Here is a 22,241-nt window from a genome sequence, read left to right as displayed (position 1 = left end):
AAGGTTAAAATAAAAACAAAAGCCAAATGCCAAAGCTCTGAAGACTTCAGGTTTGCTAGAATTTAAAGGTATCTTATGGGGCTGGGCCAAATGAAGTGGTTGCCATTCTGGGAATGACCTTGCATAAAGCTTTCTGGAATCTTCTTCAGAGCACCTCACAACTGCATGTGGTACAAATATTTTCTTCTCTTTCTTTGCCATTGAAGGCAGAGGAGAGGTGGCTTTCCTGAGCCACAGGAGTTTGCAACCCTGTGATGGGATGACCTGAGACCTTGTTTTCCATGGATGCTGTTACACTGCTATTGGAAGAACACCAGGAGATGCTCAGCTTCTTGACAGACTGTCAGTGTAAGGCTTTCTCCTGGGCGTGAGACAGTGGCCAAGGTGAGTTTAGGAGGGAAATAGAGCAGCCTTTTGTGAAGGGCTGCAGTGTATCCTAGGTTAGCTTCATTTTCCAGATGGTTGGGGAAACATAAGGCCAGGGAAAGACAAAATACCCTCCATGGTGGAGGTGGGAGAAATTATGTAATGCAAATAAGGCCCCAAGATGGAGAATAATTTAAATACATCCCATCCTAGAAAATTCTCTAAGGCTTATTTCACAGTGCTCCAAGTATGCTCATATTTTTGAATTATTTCCAAGGGACCTGGTAGAAGACTAAAAGAAGCCTGTAACTATGTGACTATTGCCATAGGATGTTGGTTTGTCTATGAACTTGCAGTCTTGGATAGTGATGCCATTGAGAGGAACTCTAAAATTGGAGCTAGCCAAGCTCAAAAACACTTGGAAATATGTACCATGCTGGAGTGGCTACAGAATAGACATCAGAAGGAGACATCTATTCCAAAGACCTAGTATGTGAAATCCCTACCATACAGCATATCAGCTGTTTGTTGCTGTCTTGAGGTCACTGGGCTATAGTCGAGCACCAGGGGTAAAGAGAAGGTCATTTTCTAAGAAATACTCAGATCACTATGAAGAGCAACACTCCTCAGCAAATGGAATTCTATTGCCCCATAAACTATTTGTTGGCAGAGGCTTTTCCTCCAAGGGGTGGGACTAGAGACTCAGAACTATTGTTCACTCTCCTCCATGCTCTTGGTATCCAGCTGTTTGGCAGGGCACCTGTTCACAGGAACCTCAACAATTTCTCTAGAGAGCTAACATTAGGAGGGCAATGGGATTTGCTCTTTTTTTTTCCCACCAGAGAGAGGGAGATGAAAAATCTCCTAGGGATTCTTTCAGGATTATTAAGGTGAAAGTTTTAAGCACTGCCTTTACAAGATGGGACTCTACAAAATAGTTCTTTTAGCAACAATGGTTCTGGGTGCTTCTTGGTTCTCCAACTCCCCCATTAATGTGCTTACTCAGAGGAGAATTCAGAGAGCATATTTCTTCCTTCTTATCACCTTTTAGTTTTAGTTCAATTGCTTATTTTGCCCAATGACTGATACCACAGAAGAACAGAGTTTTAATGAAAACAGAGCTTTTAAGAGAAGTTGTGCATTTCTCTGTTGGTGTGGACTATCCCGTAACTCTGCCTGGGTCTCTTGAATTCATATGCAAATAATTTATCAAGGCAGTGCTCTCAGGAGAACAGGTAAGGAAGTGGAGGAACAAGGACAGGGAACAGGAAGAAGCCATTCATGTTGCTGTGGCTGCATAACAAATTATCCCAAAACTTAATGGCTTAAAACTATGGCATCACTTACTTTGCCTGCAAATCTGCAATCTGGGCAGAAATCCATGTATACAGCTTGTCTCTGCTCTACTTGGCATCAGCTGGAGTGGCTCAAGGACTAGGGGTGGGGTTGTGTAAGAGACTCATGCACTCGTATATCTGGTGGTGGATTCTGGCTATAGGGTGATGCCTCAGCTGGGGCTGTCAACTGGAACATCAAAATGTGGCCTCTCCACGGAACATAATATTGAGAGAAAACAAACATGGCAAAATGGTACCATTTTCAATATGATACTGCATATAGAAATTTAATAAACAGCCCACTGTTATTTATTTATAAATCCATGTATAAGTAGTAAAAGTATGAAAATATGACTAGATACACAATTATCTCAAAATAATTATATCTGGGTGATATGGTTTGGGTATGTCGCCACCACTCAAATCTCATCTTGGATTGTAACTACCACAGTTTCCACATGTTGTGGGAGGAACCCGACGGGAGGTGATTGAATTATGGGGGCGGGCCTTTCCTGTACTATTCTCGTGAAATTGAATATGTCTCATGAGATCTGATGGTTTTATAAAGGGGAGTTTCCCTGCACAATCTCCCTTCTCTTGTCTGCCACCATGTGAGATGTGCCTTTAACCTTCCGCCATGATTGTGAGGCCTCTCCAGCCATGTGGAACTGTAAGTCCAATAAACCTCTTTCTTTTGTGAATTGCCCAGCCTTGGGTATGTCTTTATCAGCAGCATGAAAACACAAATACACTGGGGGATTATAGAGGTTTGAACTTAATCTGTGATAGTTATGTGTCTAAGAAAGATCAGAATCAAATATGATAAACTATTAACATCTGTTATGTGTGGATAAAGACTCTTCTACATACTTTTTTTTTCTTTTTTATGATGATTTTTTTCAATATTATAGAGACAGGGTCTTGCTATGTTGCCCAGGCTGGTTTTGAACTCCTGAGCTCAAGTGATCCTCCTGCCTCTACCTCCCAAAATGCTGGGATTACATGTGTGAGCCACCATACTTCGATCAAATTTTTCTTCTTATAAAGGAAAAATTGGGGGAAATAAGAAAAATTTTTAAATTAGGGATGTTTACATTTGTACCACCTAAAAACAGGCAGTAGTGTTGATGTAAAAACAAAACAATGTAGAATGAATTTTAAAAAGATGAAATAATTGAGTGTAAGGAAGTTAGAAATGAGTTGGAGGTTAAAATCTGTAGTGAAGTTATGCAGGGTGGTGCACAGATAGTACAAAATAAAACTTTTCTCAGGATATGGAGGGAAAAAAGACAAAGATTAAAACGATGTGGGGTAGGGTAGAGATGGAGGCCAGAGGAATGAGAAGAGTGAAAACGACAATTGGTGCCATTGAGGAAGAGCTCACCCTCCATGTTGCACAAAAGTGGCCATCGGAGATGTAATAAGCAGAAAGTTTCCTGAGGCAAAGAAAGACTTGAATGTAGATGGAAAGGACTCACAGAGGTCCTGATACGGTCCAAGAAAAGAGGTCTACCCTTAGACTCCTCCTGTGTCTTTTGAATTATGAGGCTAAAGAAAGCTCTTTAAGCATCCGAGTTCAAAATTAGTCTACAAAGGAACAAAAATCAGGCTGGACTCAGAGTTCTCCCTAGAGAACTAAAGAAGCTGATGCCCACCTCCAGAGTTTTGAAGGTTAAGAATTGGGGACGTCACAACCCAGAATTGCCTTAATTTGTGAAGACAATATTAAAAATTCTGCAATATGCCAAGTTGTGCACAACTGGAAAAATTACTCGGAGTTTTACTCCAGCCAATTGAAGGATTAAGGACTTGGAAACCATGATGTAATAAGATTTACAAATAGCTTCTTATTCCGTTTAGATTCCATAATACAAAATCTAATTATATTAGATATTTTCAAATGGATTTATAACCCACGGGCAAAGCTAGGGTCTATAACACTTCCATTAATTATTGTTGGTTTTTGCTATTTTCCATTAGTTGTTATTGTTGGTTTTTGCTATTTTTTCAAAATCAGGAAATACTTTTTTTTTGGGTAATATTCTTTACCTCATGGGTCAGATGGAATCACCTTCTACTTAAAACAATACAACCTACTTCTTTTCTAGTCCAAAAAAGGGCCTGCAATATTTAAATGACAGGGCATTGTGTTTGCAGAATTGCTAAACCCAGAAAGTATTTTTTTAATCCCTCCATTGAAACTGATTTTTATTCAGCAATACAAAAACATTGCATTGACAAAGAACTTGAGTAATAATTTTATGCTTATTTTGAATGACCTGAGTATATAGGTTTTTTTTGTAATTATGAAAAATGAATAACCTACCAGGGGCAGATATAATCTGTGATTAAAACCTCCTTTATAACGTCTTCCAACTAGGAACTGTGAATGACTCTTCTTGGGTTAATTGTACTTAAAATCAGAATATGTAATATAATCTTAACCATGTTAAATTATGCATAGAAAAAGAACTTTAAAGAAATAAAATAGTACATGAGGATATCTGAGTCATGAGATTCTGGGTGATTTTAATTTTCTTTGTGTATTTGTATATTTTTAATAAACTATATTTCTTGTCACAAAAATGAACGCTGTTATGAAAATCAGCATATACTGTTTTACCTATGCCGTATGATAAAATGATGTGAATATTACACGTGAGGAGAAGACTGAGGGGTACACTATTGTGTTAAATGGACAGTCTGAAGTCTTTGGATGTTAGAGCTACAAATGATTTATCTTCTTTTTTTTTTAAAAGACTTTATGTGTGGCAAGACTATATATTTCTTTCCAACTGAAAAAGTTCTTTATTTTACAAATATACTAAAATAAAATATATTTTATTCAACATAGCAATGCTAAATGGGCATATATAGGAAAGGTATACTATACTTTCTATTTTTAACTCTTTAAAATTGTAGCCCTCTCCAGCCGGGCACGGTGGCTTATGCCTGTAATCCCAGCACTTTGGGAGGCTGAGGCAGGTGGATCACCTGAGGTCAGGAGTTTGAGACCAGCCTGGCCAACATAGTGAAACCCCATCTCTACTAAAAATACAAAAAATTAGCTGGGAATGGTGGCGGGCACCTGTAGTCTCAGCTACTAGGGAGGCTGAGGCAGGAGAATCGCTTGAACTCGGGAGGAGGAGGTTGCAGTGAGCCGAGATCGCGCCATTGCACTCCAGCCTGGGCAACAAGGGCAAAACTCTGTCTAAAAAAAACAAAAAACTGTAGCCCTCTCCTCTTGCCAATAAGTTGCTTTTAAAATCAGTGACAATCCAAACAGTGGGCTAATACATATTTTTAATACAAATAATTATAATAAAGATAATATAATATAAATAAAATATAAAATAAAGCACATTTTAATAAACATTATATTTTAAGTGAAATAACTACAATGAAGTTAATACTTTTAAATACAAGTATTACAATGAAACAGAAGATCTGAATTTTGGACTTGAAATTCTAAACCATAGGGTTTTAGAGAAGAAAAGACTTCTGAGTTGATATCATATTTAACTTCCTTATTTGATGGATAAGGAAACTGAGTGGGGAGAGGCGAAATGAGTAGCTCTGAGTTTCACATTAATTTACACTGGAACTCAGGGTTCCAGATTCCCTGCACAGCAATTTCTCTTCCCATAACCATGCTCCTAGTGAGGACTGCCTTTGAGTGTGGATACAGAGGAGAGTGACATATGCAAAGGTGAACAGAGACTGTTCACCTGCCCGTCTTCCTATGCAAAATAAAATGTGGACTGTTTTTGTGTTTGCAATGATGTGAAGCACCATTTGATTCTCATGTCATAGCTCCATGGCTAAAGCTGCTTGGTGAGCGTCTTGAAAGGAGGCAGAAAGTCTCCAATGCTGTCCTTGCTCAGAACGTCACTGTAGAATTTCACTGGAGGAAAATCTATGAACATTCTGCTGAAAGTTAAGTAGCTTCCAGCATTAAACTATCAACATGTATTTAGTTTTTCTTAACTACTTTCTAGATTAAAATCAGTGCAAAATTTACTTCAAAAGATATTTCAGGTTTTACTGAACCCACTAGGCTTGCAAAATGATTTTTAAAAATTGACCAAAGAACCCATCTCTAGGCTGGGCGCGGTGGCTCACGCCTGTAATCCCAGCACTTTGGGAGGCCGAGGTGGGCGGATCACCCGAGGTCAGGAGTTCGAGACCAGCCTCAACATGGAGAAACCCCTTCTCTACTAAAAATACAAAAAATTAGCGGGGTGTGATGGTGCATGCCTGTAATCCCAGCTACTCGGGAGGCTGAGGCAGGAGAATTGCTTGAACCTGGGAGGTGGAGGTTGCGGTGAGCCGAAATCTCGCTATTGCACTCCAGCCTGGGCAACAACAGCAAAACTCCATCTCAAACAACAACAACAACAACAACAACAACAACAACAACAACAACAACCCCATCTCTAGATTCTAGAGTCTGGAAGAGAAGAAAGAGAAGAGTGATGATGATGAGGAAAATGATCTTACGGGCATGGCAGTGGTGGGCTGGTGCTAATAATGATTTCATTTGCAGTGGGCAGGCATCCAAGAGTATTCTGGGCAAGTCTTATTTCCCAAGGCAATGTATTCTAGTCTTATGAGAGCACTGCAGCAATTTTTTTGAGATGTATTTGAGACTGGACTCTGGCACGAAGTTTTTCCCAATATGAAGCACCGTAATGACATATTATCTGGAATTTGAGGCTCTCCTTTGATGCAGAAGTGATCAGATTTACCATTTCCACTAGATGGCATTAGAAACTTCTGAAGCCATGAACTAATTACTAGTCACCTTTGTTAGGCTGTAAATTACACCTGCAGGTTTTAAGAGGTAATTGGCAATCGACTATCTGGTGTGTTTTAACTTTGATGCCAGGTACATGGTTAAGACATTGGTATCAGATCTCACCCTTGACATAAATAGCTTCTGGGATTATCAGAATGTCATTCTACATCTCATGTTCCAAGCAAGAGTTTTGAAAGTAACATATAACCCTCCCTCATTGTAAATCAAAACCAAGTAATACTAGCTCCTCTTATCCTAGCTAGGCAATCAGTTTAGGGCAAACATATTAGGTAGAAAGGGTAAATGAAAATTTGTTTTCCTAGCATGCAGAGATTTGTTTTTTTGGTTTCTTTTGCCATATTTCAAACATCAGGGAGCAAAACAACAACAGAATCTGAAGATTTATCAGCTTCTCCTAGTGGCGGTTTTAAGAAAACTGGGTAGGTTTTTAAATTATACATGAAAACATCCGGGATCTAGAATGGATACATGTCCCAGTGTTTCTGAAAAGTCTTAGCCTCTTCAGATGCTCTATGTAGCTAAGCCAGGAAACGGTAGGTTCGGTGTGTGCATATGCGTATCATTTTCTTTTCTCAGTGGTGTGTTTCCGCGCCTGCCGCTGTCACCGCCACCACCATTGCCTGCTCCCTAGCCTGGCTTTCATCGTTTCTTCCTGTTGATTGGTGTCACCTCACATGCTTAGAATGTCTGCCTGTCTGTTCAGAGTGTGAACACATTCCTCAGAATGCTGATCTGTTCGTTTCACACCAGTGTCAAAATGACTTATTAAATTCGGCACCTCCTGATACTCAGTGGCTGATGTGTTGCTGTCCAAACAGTAAATGACAATAAGCATATGCAGCTGGTGGGCCTAGCAAACTCATTTAATTTGATAAAAATGTCACCGCAACATGCTTTAAATCGCTGTCCTTTTCATCATTGCTAATTGCTAGCTATAGACCTTTTTTCCTATGCTTAATACAAGTGTTAGGAATACTACTCCTTCCAGCCTGATTAAGAATTAAAAAAAAATGTAGAATTCCTTTTCAGTGGCAGCATTATTTCATCAAGAGATGGATTTTGCTCTTAATTAGCCAACATGCCACTAGGGAAGCTTCAGAGTCATGGGTGTGAAACAGCCTCAAGCAGGAGATCAATCTAAAGGAAAAAAATGGTGGCTGGGGAATAATTGGCAGCTCCGGTGAACGTGGACTGGTTATAACAGTGACAATATGTTCCAGTGGAGTATCACAAACCTCTCTCTCCTATTTCCAACTTGGCACATTTCAAGCTCAACAAAAGCTGAACAATATATCCCTTGGTTATTTATCTATTGTTTTATATTTTTTTCTTGCTGCTTCATTGAAGTTTTTTCATGTGTTGGCCTGACAATCTGGACATTTCTCCAGAAAGGATTAGGGGATTAAGAAGGAATACAAATTCAAAAAATAATAATCCTTCAGTAGCTTGGTGCTTAAAAACAGATCTGGAACTGATCCATACACCAGAATCAGGCAAACCTGCATTAATTTGCTAAACCTGAAGTTGATTTAACATCCCCACTACCCGCCACCCACATACTCATACACTGAACTCAAACTTTTTAAAAAGACGTGCACCAGATTGAACAGGGACTATTTTATTATACAGGCAAAATGGAAAAAATTGCAACATAACTGATACTTAAATTGGTTAAAACCTACTTTTTTTTCTTTTAAAATAAGCTTTGTGGGTGGAGTCTGACTTCTGGAGCGGGTAAGATCATAACCACTCAGGCCATCAGCCTCTCTGCCCACCCATTTGCACCTCCTCCCAGCAGGAGGCTTTATCTGGGATTTGACTTATGCAAAATGGAATGAACAAAGGAGGGGAAATTTGCCTTTCCTCCTGATATTCTTGCATTTCAGAGCTTGATAGCCTTTGCTAGAAATGGAGCATGGATTCTGGATTAATGTCTACTTTATTTATGTGGTTGAACGTGTGTGTTTCAAGTTGCTCATTGAGGAAAACATCACAATCATTTTGGTACAAATTCCAAGTGATGCCCCCAGTCATCTTCTGTAGTCTTCCTGCTGTGATTGGCCCATCTAAATAAAATAGTCAGTTAAAGACATAGGTAACCTACTTTTAAATACACTTTTGCTTTGACTCCCAGTCTATATCTAAAGTAAGGAGGGACATTCTAAGCACTAGACAATCTCAGGCTGCCAGAGGTCATTTCATTTTCTCTTCTGCTTGTGTGCTAGTGATACCTTTACCTCTGGTGTATAAAACAGAAATGTCTTCGGGGTATTTCCCAGAAGGCCCATGGAAGCTCTTTTCGCTTAAATTGAGCAATGCTAAAGAGCTCATCAAAATGAATGAGGGCAATGGGAAGTCTGGGTCCTGGCTCTGAACTCTTCCAGATCAACATGTCTCCACCTAGGCAGTTCCAAGTGAGAAGAACCAAAGGTTCTGTGCCTTGGTCAATATGAGGGTGGGGTGGAGGGTACCATCATTCATATTAGTGCTCCCAGTAACTGGTTTGGGGTGTTGATGAGAGTGTGTGTCCCATGCCTGGCAGATACATAGTGGATGGCTCGCCAAGAGGCTCTCTGGTTGACATGCTGGGGCAGAGGGGACCCCCCAAGCTTTCCTCCCACCCAGGGCTCCCCCAGTCTCAGCTGCAACTCCATTTTACATATCTTGCTTTACAAGGTCCATTTCAAGTAGGTTTTGAGCCCAGCTTAGTAAGGTAGCATACTTACATCATCCTGAACCTGGGGGTTCTCCAAGTTTTGGCCTCATCGTAACCCCAGCTCTCATTTATTGACTGGCAGAGACTTTTCTAGAATTACTAAATTTATTCCTGAAACAAGCTAGATGATATTTTTACTGGCCACATAAAAGTTTTCTTCTCTCTTGCATAAGCAATATATAAATATATTCTCTTCACTTGCCCTGACCTAGTTCAAACCTGCTTCCAGAAGAGTCCACCCTTGTACCTTGGCCTGTGTGCCTCAGTCTACAGTTTTGTGTACTCTTACACATACAGCCAGGGGCCTGTAGAAATCATCCAGAGTTGTCAGGGTGGGTTCTTTTTCCCAAATGTGAATGGTATTACCCAGTGTGTGTCATTCCATGGCTTGCTGTTTGAACTGAATGCTGTGTATGAGAGCTGGCCATATTGTTCTATGGAGAGATGGGTCATTTCTCTGAAGAACTCCACGGGCTTCCATAAAATAAAAGGAGCAGAGTTTGCTTAGCACTTTCTCTTCATTTCATAGACGATAAAACAGGGGGCCAGGAAGGTTAAGTGACTTATCCAAGGTGTTCTAGCTACTAAGCATTAGAGCGTGGGTGAGAGCCCAGGCTGGGCTGACTCTCCTGCATGCCTGGCTCCTCCCATATCCTCAGGTTTCCTTGCCATGCTGCCTTCTTTCTCCTCTCTGCACTATTTTCTTGCCTGCTTTACTCTTGAAGCTACATTGGGCTTGAGGTCCACTTTTCAGCCACGAGTGTCCTAATTCCTGGGGCCAGATCTATACTGACCTAGAAAGTACTTGAGGATGAACATTTTGAACAACATTTTACACAGGCAGGGGGTGTCTTTCAGCATTTTTAACATTTTATTTCATTTTTCTAACCAGGTAGTTTTCTAAACGCTTGTGCTATTGTAACCTTACAAATCTTCTAAAGATTTTTCCCCCAGCAGGGTCTGCTTCCCATATTTAACAGGAAAGCATGTAGGAGGGATGTGGGAACCAATTGCTTGGGGGAAATATTGCCCTCACAAACATGAATATGGCAGTCACAGTGGTTCCTAAACAAAGGTTTATGGCGGTATTGTGGGTCAACAGGAATTTCTGTTTGTGAAATGGCTGCAACATCAGAATGGGAGGATAGACTGAGTAACTCAGCTGCTTTGTAAATGAAAGAGCTTTTATCCTCCCCAAAGCCTTTCACAGTATTTGAGACTCAGTGGCTAGTTCTAAAGAGGACCCATTCTTGAAAATGGTCCATTTAGCAGCAGTTTGAGAAGTCATCAGTGAGTACTCATGGATGGACTGACTCAGAAAAAAAGAGTATTGTCAATAAAAGCCCTGTTTGTAAATTCTGCTTACCCATGGAATGAACTAATTTTTGCATCTCAGTACCAAGATTTGGAACTTCACATAGATGTATTCGGACATAAAATTTTAAAGCCATTGTTGCCCCAGCTATGTGCTACAGACCCCCCCACTGACCACCTGGTTAGTTTTCTGAGAGTTTCTGCAGGAAAGGTTTACAATGGCTGGTTCCTGGTTTGATGTCATATCGATAAATTATGGTGCTTTAAACAGATGTGATCTCACAGCATAGAATTCTTCAGGGTAAAGCTCGTGAAAAGGTTTTTTCCCCTCTTGGTTTCACTGTAGTTTTGTTGTTGGGAGGTTTTATGTTGTTCATTTAGTTCCCTGGCTACTGGGGTTTTATAGTCGTATTTCCTTTGTTTAATATAATTTCTTTTTTTTCTTTTAGCTGTGTTTGTTAGGGTGCCCAGAGGCTTCAGCTATGAGTGGCTGTAAAGTAAAATATATTATGATTATTACAATGATAAAGTATACGCTTTTAAGAGTCTGCTTATATTGACCCATATATTCTCTTTTTTCCTCTCTCCAAGATACACACAGAGGCACATTGGAAACGCAGTAGAAAATGGCTGCCAATTTAAAACCAGAAGTTAAGAAGAGCAAACTCGAATGTACAGCAAAAGAGCTTCAGGCTGGACTGGCTTCCAGCAGAAGTGGGACTGGAAACCTCGGTTCTATTGTCTCTTCTCTGTGAAGTGGGAAAACATGTCAGTATCTGAACTTGAGCTTGGTAATTACTGCTCATTTCTCAACCTTTTCCAAGCCACGTAACTCCCCTAAGGCTTAGTTTTCTTATCTGTGAATTGCGAGATGGTATGTTCTTCATCACGAGGTTGCTATAAAGACTGAATGAGATAATGTGTGTGGAAGAACCAAGCATGGTCCTTGGCATGCAGTAGGTGCTCAATAAATATGAACTGGAGTACACATGCACTCTGCTCCCTCCTACCCCCTCATAGTGCCTGGTCTGGCTCTGGGCTCCCTGGGATATGGCAGGTTACCAAAGCAGGCACTAAGGCATGTCTACCCTTGGTACCTTATTACCTAGGTTTCCCGTGCCACCTGCTTCATTCTAATCACAGATTTCAGGCTCCATTCAAACAGAACCTCACTTCTGCTAGCTGTCATGCTCAAAAAGGGACTGATGACCACTGAAGCATGATATGATAGTGATTTATGAATGTCATTCCTCCAGACAGCATTTGGATTATTACTGGTTTTGCTTTTATTTTATTTGGCACTAAAAAGGCATTGAGAGCCAAAGGAAAGTCTCTTTAATGGTGGGATTTAGGCACTATAGCATATTTCTTTATGGAGGGGGAGAAGGATTTTCATCCTGAAACCCTCTATGTCCTACCCCATAGGTCGCTGCTGAGTCTCTCTACTCATACTGATCTCTTTTTGCACTGGGTTGAAATAGTGTTTTCCCCAAATTCATGCTGGAACCTGTAAATGTGACCTTATTTGGAAATAGGGCTACTGCAGATGTAATCAAGTTAAGATGAGATCATATTGGAATAGCATGAACCTTAACTTCAATATGACGGATATCCTTATAAGAAGAAGGGTATTAGGCCACAGACATAGACTCACAAGGAGTCAGACTATTTGAAGGCAGCAGCAGAACTAGGAGTGAAGCATTTATAAGCCAAGGAATGACAAAGTTTGCTGGCAATCACCAGAAGCTGGAGGAGGCAAGGGAGGATTCTCTCCTAGAGCCTTCAGAGGAGGCATGGCCCAGGGAACACCTTGATTTTGAACTTCTAGCCTCCAGGATTTGGAGAGAATAAACTTCTGCTGTTTTAAGCCACCTAGTTTGTGGTCCTTTTTTTTTTTTGAGACACAGTCTTGCTCTGTTGCCCAGGCTTGGGTGCAGTGGTGTGGTCTGGGCTCACTGCAACCTCCACCTCTCAGGTTCAAGTGATTCTCCTGCCTCAGCCTCCCAAGTAGCTGGGATTACAGGCTCCTGCCACCATGCCCAGCTAATTCTTTGTATTTTTAGTAGAGACAGGTTTTTACCATGTTGGCCAGGCTGGTCTCAAACTCCTGACTGCAAATGATCTGCCCAATTCAGCCTCCCAAAGTGCTGGGATTACAGGAATGAGCCACCGTGCCCGACCTAGTTTGTGGTGCTTTCTTCCAGCAGTCCTTGGAAATTAACACACTTGACTAAGCAGGATGCTTGCTGGATGGCCTAGTGGGCCCAGTCACAGGGAGGGGTAGAAGGGAGATTTTGGTGGCAGGTAGCTGATGTTGGCTGGGACTGTGCTTGGCGTGGATAGCAGGAGGAATGTGCTCTTCAGGTGGGGCAAAGACGTGTAGGTTTTGTGGTGGACAGTGTTACAGGGGTTTCTGAGAGCCCAGAAAGTGCTGTGGGAAACAAACTGGGTTCAATAGGAGTGTGCCTCATTTTACAAAAGGAATGCACTCCTGGAGTATTTCAGGGGAGCTAAATTTTTCTTGAACTTCTCTAGGAGAAAGTGAAGTTTGAAGAGATCACTGAAATTTCAAGAAAGTAGAAATCTCCTTGTAAAGTGAAAACCCACCCCTGTCCCAACCTGGGTATTGTTTATTTTGGAAGTTCCATCCCTCTACTTGTGAAAGTGAGGCCTTCCTGAAATGCCAGGTCTCTCCTTCTGAGAGTCCAAGAAGATTTGGGAGACGGAAGGGAGGCCGACTTGCACTCATTTTCTAGAGACAAGAAAAAAAATACCATACAACTCTTCTAATTTAAGAATTTGAGAATGATCTCTTTAAACATTTGATAATTCATTTCTGAATGTTAAGGAATAGAATTTATCAAGAAGAGGATATTGTGTGTCAAAATAGAGGAGGGCCATACTTGATCATTTGAAATAGCAGAGAAAACCAGTGCTGTTGAACCATCCATTCAACAAACATTTCCAAGGCACTCAGTTGGGTACCTGGGGAGAAAGATATTAATAAGCTTGAGCCCTGGCCTCGATGACATGGTTAATGAGATGGTGTGTGGGGGGATAGACAGATTTGTAAACATGTAATAATAGCAATAGCTAACATGTTTGAACACCTACAAAATACTAGGCCCCAAGCCAAGTTCTATACATGCAAGACAGCAACATTTATCCCCCCATAACCATATGAAGTGGTTCTGTTACTCATCCCATTTTGCAGATGAGGACACTGAAGCTTGGAGAGAATGAATAACTTGCCTAGTGTCATTTCACCTAAGTAAGTGGCAGAGCTGAGATTCACACTCTGGTCTGGGGCCCTGAAGACTCTATTATTCATCATGACAAGTGGTTAAGATGTATCTGCTGTGTGGGTCCAAGAGCCAGACTCTTTGTGTTCAAATAGCATATACCTACCAGCTGTTAATTTGCCCTTGAACAAATTACTACTAGGTTTCTCCAATGAGGTTATAGAGTTGTTGTGAAAATGAAATGGCCTAATGCAGAACAGGTGCTTAATGCAGCACTTGACATGACAAAGACAGTCACAAAATAGCAGCTTTTGTTACTATATGGGCAGGGGCTACTGCAGATGATGCCCAGAGACCTGTGAAGAGTGAGGGGTCCCAGCCGCTCTCAATTGGGACAGCAGGACACAGCTTGCAGATTAGGGTCTGCCCCCTTCTGCATTATACTTTGGTTCTTCTTTAGGCATGGATTAGGACAAAAAGACATCAAAAGGGAAGTTAAAAGGGAGACTTGTGTGTGTATGAGCTTTGGAATGGTGGGTGGCGGGTGCGTGGTGAGGTGAGGAAACAAACATCAGTAGGTTGACTTTTATAGAATCCCATTTTAAAGGGATATTTAATGGCTTCCATGGGTCTGTTTAAATGTATTCCACCATATTATTTGGTAGATAGGCCAAATAATGGGATAGGGATGCAGGTATGCTAGTTAAGTTCTCCTAGCAGAAGTACTTCCATCCCAAGTGGGTTAAGGGAATTAAGAGCTTGTTGAAAATGAAGTGCTGTATGGTAGCTGCCAACAGTTGGAAACACTTTACCTAAAATCATTTGAATGCAAGAATACTAAAACAAAGTTAGTTCTTTGAAAACAGCAATTGTTTCTGAAATGGTTCTGATAAAACGGCAGGTAAATTTACACGATAGGACATTTTGCTTGAGACTGAGAATAGTCTAAAGCTGCTGGTTCTGGTGGCATTTTGAAGTGCAGAGCCTCGAACTTGAAGGCAGTGTTTGGCTAACTCCTATATAACCTTAAAAATTGGGCTCAAACATCACCTCCTCTAGGAAGCCTTCCCTGATCTTCCCAGAGCCCCTTATCTATGCTCTCAAAGCACAATCTGAACACCTCTATTGTAGTATTCACCATATTTTGTTGGAGTGATCTTTTTAGAAATTTTTTCCTCTAATTTCCACTCCTGTCTTATTTCTAGCACCATCGACTTAGCACACAGTAGGTGCCCAAGCTAGTCAAACTGAAGTAGATATGACTAGGTTACCAAGAGAAGAGAAGGGGGAATGAAGACAGAAAGGGAGGACTCTAAGACCACTGACAATAGTCTCTCATTTCATCATCTTATATCAAACAGACCCTGGCTCTACATATTTGAATTCAAAATCCAATGTATTGTCAATCTGGGCCCCTTTTATAGAATAATTCTTTATTCCCCATCCAGACCTGGAAAAACCACAAACCTCAGGCAGTTCACGTTACTTTCTTGGAAGCAAAGCAAGCATGGCTGGCTTGGGTTCAAGAGAAAGGAGGGAAATTGATCCATCTTTTTTTTCCTACCCTCCAAGAGAAAAAGGAGACCAGTTCAGCTTAGGCAAGATCCCTTGTCAGGCAGAGACCAAAAACTTAGGAAGAGTTTCTACACTGTCCAGGTCAATGGTGCCACCCTTTGTCTCTGCAACCTGCTTCTCCAACATGGTGGGCAATGGGGGAATTTTGCATAAACACTTTCTGATCAGCTGTGTCATCTAGGGGCAGCTCCACCATCTGTGCCTGAAATGTCAAAAATAATTCTTCTAAGTCTCTTCTCAGGCAACTTTGGGATGATTTCAAACTTGAGAAAAGAAGCTGAGGGTAAAAAATTACATACCATTCCAAATCAGAGCAGACAGGCTGTAAAGTTCTAGATTTTGTTTGAAATTTCTCTTCAGTGTAGAACAGCATCTTTACTCTGTATTGACAGAAGCAGCCCTTTCCTTAATATAAGCCAAGACATAGCCATAAACCAGATCGACAGGTATAATGTGTTTGGCATGTATTGTTATTTGTTACCAGGAGGGCTTATAGCCCACAACTCACCCTAAACAGATGAGCTCTAAATGCTTGGATTACAAACGGCTGTGAATTTAAACATACCCAACTTGTCTTTGTTAGAGTGAACCCAGAGCACATGGCTTTCCACCCAGACTGGTTGGTTACTGCTGCCCTATTCTTTGATGGAGATAAACAAACAAACAAACCTGATTGCAATGGTGCTTTGGAACCCCTAGATCCTGAACTCCTTTGGGAGAGATCTGAGAGTGGGAGCAGGGCCTTCTGCAGCCAAGTTAGCCTCCCAGGCTGGCTAATAGCTGGTGAGTTTCTTCCCTAAGTTTTGGCGGAGGTGACCACTATGGTGTCAAGACTATGGACCTGGGAACAAACAGACTTGGGTTCAAATTTCAGCTCTACCACTTACTAGTTGAGGGACTTCAGCCCTAATCCAGTTCTCTTTTTCATTATTTATTTTCTCTTCTTGAATGGGGAATACTTTGACATGTTTGAAGACTTAAACAATATAAGGATATGTGTGCTCGGAATCTATTCTGTCCTGTCCTTATCCATCATGCTCACCTATACCCTGATCATTGTCCTTAGATTCTCATTGTTTCTTCTGGTGTTTTTTATGCAAACAAAAGCAAATTTATTATATATATTATTATTTTTCTTCCTTCCTTACCCAAAAGGCATCCTATTATATATACTGTCCTGAACATTGTCTTGTTTTTTTCATTCATAATATCAGAACACAAAGATGTTCCTTATTTTTAAAAATTTAAAAATTATTATTATTTTTTGAGATAGGGTCTCATTCTGTCACCCATGACAGTGAACGAACATGGCTGTCTGCAGCCTCCACCTCCTGGGCTCAAATGATCCTCCTGCCTCAGCCTCTGGAGTAGCTGGGACCACAGGGGTGCACCATCATGACTGGCTAATTAAAAAAAATTTTTTTGTAGAGACAAGATCTTGCCATGTTGCCCAGACTGTCTTCTTTATGTTTCATATATGCATATTATGCTATAGCATGGATATATCATAGTTTATTCAACCAGTACCCTATTGCATGGATTCTAGTCTTTTGCTATTAGAAACAATGCTACAATGAACATCCTGGGTTGTATGTCCTATGTTTACTGGTGTGCCTGTAGGAATACCTCTGCTGGGAGAAAGGATAAATGCATCTGTAATTTAAGCAGAGCTGGAATCATGTGGTTCTAACTTCTTGAAGAATTTGCTTTAAGAATGGTGGCTGGAATGATGCTATTATCTCATATTAAAGCATATTGTAGCAACAAGTCATCCAAAACTTATTGTATGCGCTCCCAGATAGTACCATGCTACTTGATCATGGAGTAAGCATGGACTTGAATCAGATAGTCCTGTGTTTTGAATCTTAGCTCCACCACCTACCGGATGTGCTATGTTGGATGCACCACCACAGCTTTTAAGTCTGTCTGTTTATCTGGAACAGAGTCGCCCTCATAGTGGGTGCTTAATAAATATTCCTTGATTGAATACCATAGGGACACTGTTGAAGATGCTGTTGCTTGGTTCATTCCATGTCTTCTTCATGAGGAACCCCAGCCAATCTCTTACTAGTCTGTCTCAGGGTTGACTGTACTTCTAAACAACTGGGATTTGATTTTATCCCATGAACACTGTGGATCGTGCAATGGATTCTGTTTTTTTCTTTTCACTTTGGCTGCTGAGAGGCTCAGAACCAAGTTTCCTGTTCTCCTCTAGCCAGCATCCAGTCTTTTAGGGCAGACATTTTATAAACCAGTGTTTCCCAAACTTGGCTGCATAGCTCAATCACCTGGGACACTTGGAAAAATCCCAATGGCTAGATCACACCCCATATTAATTAAGTCAGGACCTCTATGGGTAGGACTTAGGTGTCAGTCCTTTTTTTTTTTAGACGGAGTTTTGCTCTTGTCGTCCAGGCTGGAGTGCAATGGTGTGATGTCGGCTCACTGCAACCTCTGCCTCCTGGGTTCAAATGATTCTTCTGCCTCAGCCTCCCAAGTAGCTGGAATTACAGGCACCTGCCACCACTTGGCTAATTTTTGTATTTTTAGTAGAGACAGGGTTTCACCATGTTGGCCAGGCTGGTCTCAAACTCCTGACTGCAGGTGATCCGCCTACCTTGGCCTCCCAAGGTGCTGGGATTACAGGTGTGAGCCATTGTGCCCGGCTGGCATCAGTACTTTTTAAAGCTCCTCAGGAGATTCTAATGCACAGACAAGGTTGAGAACAGGTATTCTAAGCTAAATATACCCCTCCTTTTTCTCATTTTTCCTGTTCTTATTTTTCTTTCATAGTAATGTATATTAGTTCTCTTATCTGCTGCACTGTTCCCATCATCTTCCATGTAGAAAATAAAACATGGCTTCTTATAAGTCAATGGCAACCAGATGCTTAAGAATAAAGCAAGCAAGGGAACAGAGAAGGAAATCAGGTATGTCACTAGGGGAAAAATCATTTATTCATTTATGCATGCATCATTCATTTATATTCAACAAATATTTATGACATGCTGTGGGCTCAGCTCCAAGTTATGGGGGTGGGAATTACCTCTCTGGTGAAAATCATGTCTAGGAGAGATTCTTTCTAGAGAATATGTTTTTTAGGTGTATGATAATTTCAGATTGTTTAATAGCAGCTGTGTTTCTGACGTTTCTTTTCCCCTCCAGGGAGAACCTTGGCATTTACCCAGAGAAACATCCTAATGTGTACCATGGCAGGGCGTGGTAAAGAACCTAGAAACATGTCAGTCAGTAGAAGGTGTGTTGGCCCCCGGGAAGCCAAGCATTTGTCTGATGAAGCATAGAGTGGATTCTGGCTTATATCTTTCATCACTTGGCTGGGTCCTTCGTCAGATGAAAAGGTAGCAGCTGAGAGCATTAGCAGAAACAATTGACGGGCTAAGCTCTCTGTGAGAGCAGCAGACTCAATCGAGGAGGGCTGGGAGCCCAGGCGTGGGCTGTCATGAGAAGTCCACTTGCAGCAGTGGCAGTGATCCTCATAAACACAGGCCCACCGTGCTCAGAGCCCCATTTTCCCACTGACATTGGCCAAGATGCATCCTGGCTGTGTGCAGACCCCAGAGAGAACTGCCCGATAGTGGCAACACTGGCACAGTGGCCAGCCAAGGAGGGAAAAGCAAAGCAAAGAGGACTGAAGATATGAAGACACATATCTCTACTGAGAAGAGCTCATCATAGAACAAGGACAAATGGCCAGCAAGACGCCATGCCTGAAAATATTCAAACACCAAGTCCAGCTTCCTGGTCTCAACTATGTCATCGGAAGTGTGTAGATTCTAGGCTGGAGAGCTACTTTTGTTCAATAGGTGGAAACAAAAATTCATTAAGCATCCTGAAATTATTGCTGAATTCAGGGATGAGGGCAGCTTTGATTTCTTCTCTGAACTTGGAATTGTTTGCTGGATTTTGCAGGCTTGACTCCTCGACGTCAGCAGTGCAGTTGTAGAAACAAATCAGCAGCAGCAGCCACACCTAAGCTGGGTTGCGCCTTCCTGGCAGGTGTCCCTGCCAAGATGGGAAAACCTGAGATGCTCCCCAGTGGGTGCAAATATGTGGGAGAAAATTGAATAAAATTTCCCCTGGGGTGCCTGCCCCCCAGGAAGCATGCTTCCTCCTCCACTTGGTTTGGCTCTCATTTTCAGTTCCTCTGTGTTCAGGCAAAACCTTTATGTTGTTAAAAATGAAATTAGAACCTAAAGGAAGCAGGGAGCAGTTGTGGCCAAAGATGACACTGAGAAAAGGTGGAAATTGGTGGCAGCATCAGGCTTTCCCTGCTGGAGTCTGCACCCCTGAAATAAGCAGGCAGAAAGTTGGGAGGAAAGCCGAGCTGCAGGCCTCTCGGTCACTGGGTCCCACCACGGGGATACCCGCTGTCGCGCTGAACCCAGAGCAGATCCAGACACTCCTCCCGACTCCCCCACCCCTTCTTCTCCTTGAGGGGGCCTCACAGCCCCCCCACCCCCAGCACTTACCCATGCAATACACAGGCCCTTCCCCAGTTCTGGAGGGATTTATGCCTTTTGGAGGAGCAGGTTTTAAAGCCAAAAGGGCTTTTTGGTGATATGCAAGAGCCCAAAGGATGGCACCACAGCCTGGCCACTGGGTGCAGGCTGGTGAGGTTCAGACTCACTGGCCACAGAGGTTGGGGGTTGGGCATGGGGTGGGGGCTTTCCCTGGATCCTAGGTGGACCAAGTCACCTCAGAGGAGTGAGGACCGGAGTGGATGCTCACGCTTCCTTCCTCAAGGGGCAAGCGCTGCAGGGAGAGGCTCCCGGCTGATATCCTTTAGGAGGCCTGGAATTGGGGCGGCTTTTCCTGACAGAGGGCTGTCTGGCTTGCTGAGCTGGGCTCTGCCAAAAAGCCATCTGAGCCCTGACTTTCATGCTAACGTAAGGAAGTGATTATGACTGGAAACTTGAACTTGGAATGTGGTCTCTCCAGGTCCAGGGTACTTCTAGTGTGCCTCGTTGGGTAAAACAGGCTTTCTCAGCTGCCCAGGTGGCCTTGCCATGGAGCGGGAAGAGCCAGTAGCTGCAGGGTGTGAGCTGTGGGCCTGGCCTGGCCTGTTACCCTTGGTGTGAGGGGACAGCACCCTCAGCATCTCTGGTCCTCACAGGAGGGTCTCAGCCCCTTTCTATCTCAAGAAATTTTATGTAATCAAGTGTGTTATTCATTTGGTGTCATTCTTTCCCCGTAGTTTGTGTAGAAAGGAAGTGGAGTTGTGGTAAAAAGAAACCCGGTGCAGCCAAAACACACATACACAAAACCCCCAGGCATCTCTCCGTTGAGTTTCGCTTGTCAGAAAGTGCCGCAAAAGGACAGCTTGATTTTTCTTTATGCAGCTTGTCTGCAAATGGCACTTGAACTAAAATATTCCCTTTCATCTTTGTGACAGAAATATGATTCAGTAATTCTTTGTGAAAATGTAGATGATACGCTGCCGTAGTTACAGTGAGTTACGTTTAAGTGGCAAATGCCTACTGATAAAGACTTAATTAAAGACACAATAGCAGTGGGAGGTCATTATAGTAATTACAGTCCCGGCTTTATTGTTGGGGTCCAGTACTGAATTGTAGCAGCACATTGCCACTACATAGTGTCTTGGTCTGACGAGGCAGTGCTCCAGCTCAGCGTACTTAAGACTTTCACTTGCCATGGGATCAGGACTTTCTGCAGTTGCCCTGGTTCCACTTTATTTTTGTGTAGGCTTTGTGCCTCATTTAAAATACGTGATAAAATAAATCGGTAATATCCTAGGGGTGCGTTCTGTTTCATCTTTTTCTGGTTACGTATTAGACTGGCACCAGTGGCATGTGAAGGATTACGAAGGTACCCTGGAACTTCTTTTATGGCAGCACACCAGTATGCCTGATCTTGGGGAATTTTGAAACCTTGGAGACAAAAATCTTGTGAGGCTAGCAACTTTCTCATTGCCTGGGATAGGACAATGGGTGGTGCTCTGTGGAGGTCTGCAAGGGATTGACTTTGGTTGATTGTGAAGTACATGAAGCTCTTGTCTCTCATTTCTGAGCAAAGAGGCACAGCTCTCGGCACCTCCTGAGGGCCTCTGCTTCCAGGTCTGTCACATCACTTTGAGGGCACTGCTCCAGGCCAGACCACAGGCAGAGTGCCTTTGTGGGTTTAAGGACAAACCTCATGCTTGCAGGACACAGGCAGGGCCTTGAACTGGGTTGTCATGCAGGTTGGAATGTTGGTATCAAAGAACAAGAGTCATTAGCAGTTTGCTAATGTGGTTAAGAATATTGTCAGCATCATTTACAGATGATGGGAACAATAGTCACTGGGGACTCCAAAAGGAGGGAGGGAGAGAGGAGGGGCAAGGGTTAAAAACTACCTATCAGGTACTATGCTCACTACTTAGGTGACAGGATCATTCATACCCCAAATCTCAGCATCATGCAAGATACCCATGCAACAAACCTGCATATGTATTCCCTGCATCTAAAATAAAAAATTAAAATTAAGAAAGAATATTGTCAGCTTCATTTCAGAGTTATTCCCAATTGAATACCATAAGGGAGGGGTAGGTTAACCATGAAGGTGCATCTAAATTGTGCCTTCTGCCTCTTAGAAGTCTGGGATAAGTAGTTTGTGGGTTATTAGACATCCTGCTTATCAGTTGAAGTTGTAGAAGATCTTACCTGTTTTCCTAAAATCACTGCCCCTAGACATCACCTTGCCTAATGACTCTTCAACAGGCATTTCTGCCCCTGACCAGCGCTAATGAGATGTCAGATGAGACTCATTTAGAATGATTTTAGAAAATCCAGAGAATACACCTCAAAAATATCTTTCTCAATGCTTTGTTGCTATGACAGAAATCATCCCAGTAG

The 22,241-nt window shown here is 42.2% G+C and overlaps 1 long non-coding RNA gene across 1 annotated transcript; it reads left to right on the top strand.

Annotated features, from left to right (window-relative positions):
- Window positions 1-214: 214 nt before the first annotated feature.
- On the top strand, window positions 215-19,463 carry LOC129531632 (uncharacterized). Its single transcript, XR_008676928.1, has 3 exons — window positions 215-384; window positions 11,144-11,320; window positions 18,535-19,463. It is a non-coding gene; the product is annotated as an uncharacterized lncRNA (long non-coding RNA).
- The last annotated feature ends 2,778 nt before the right edge of the window (window positions 19,464-22,241 follow it).

The sequence above is a fragment of the Gorilla gorilla genome, chromosome 12, assembly GCF_029281585.2.
Source record: "Gorilla gorilla gorilla isolate KB3781 chromosome 12, NHGRI_mGorGor1-v2.1_pri, whole genome shotgun sequence".
Lineage (NCBI taxonomy): Eukaryota > Metazoa > Chordata > Mammalia > Primates > Hominidae > Gorilla > Gorilla gorilla.
Note: the sequence above shows the minus strand (reverse complement) of the source record. Positions and strands in the feature narration are given on the sequence as shown.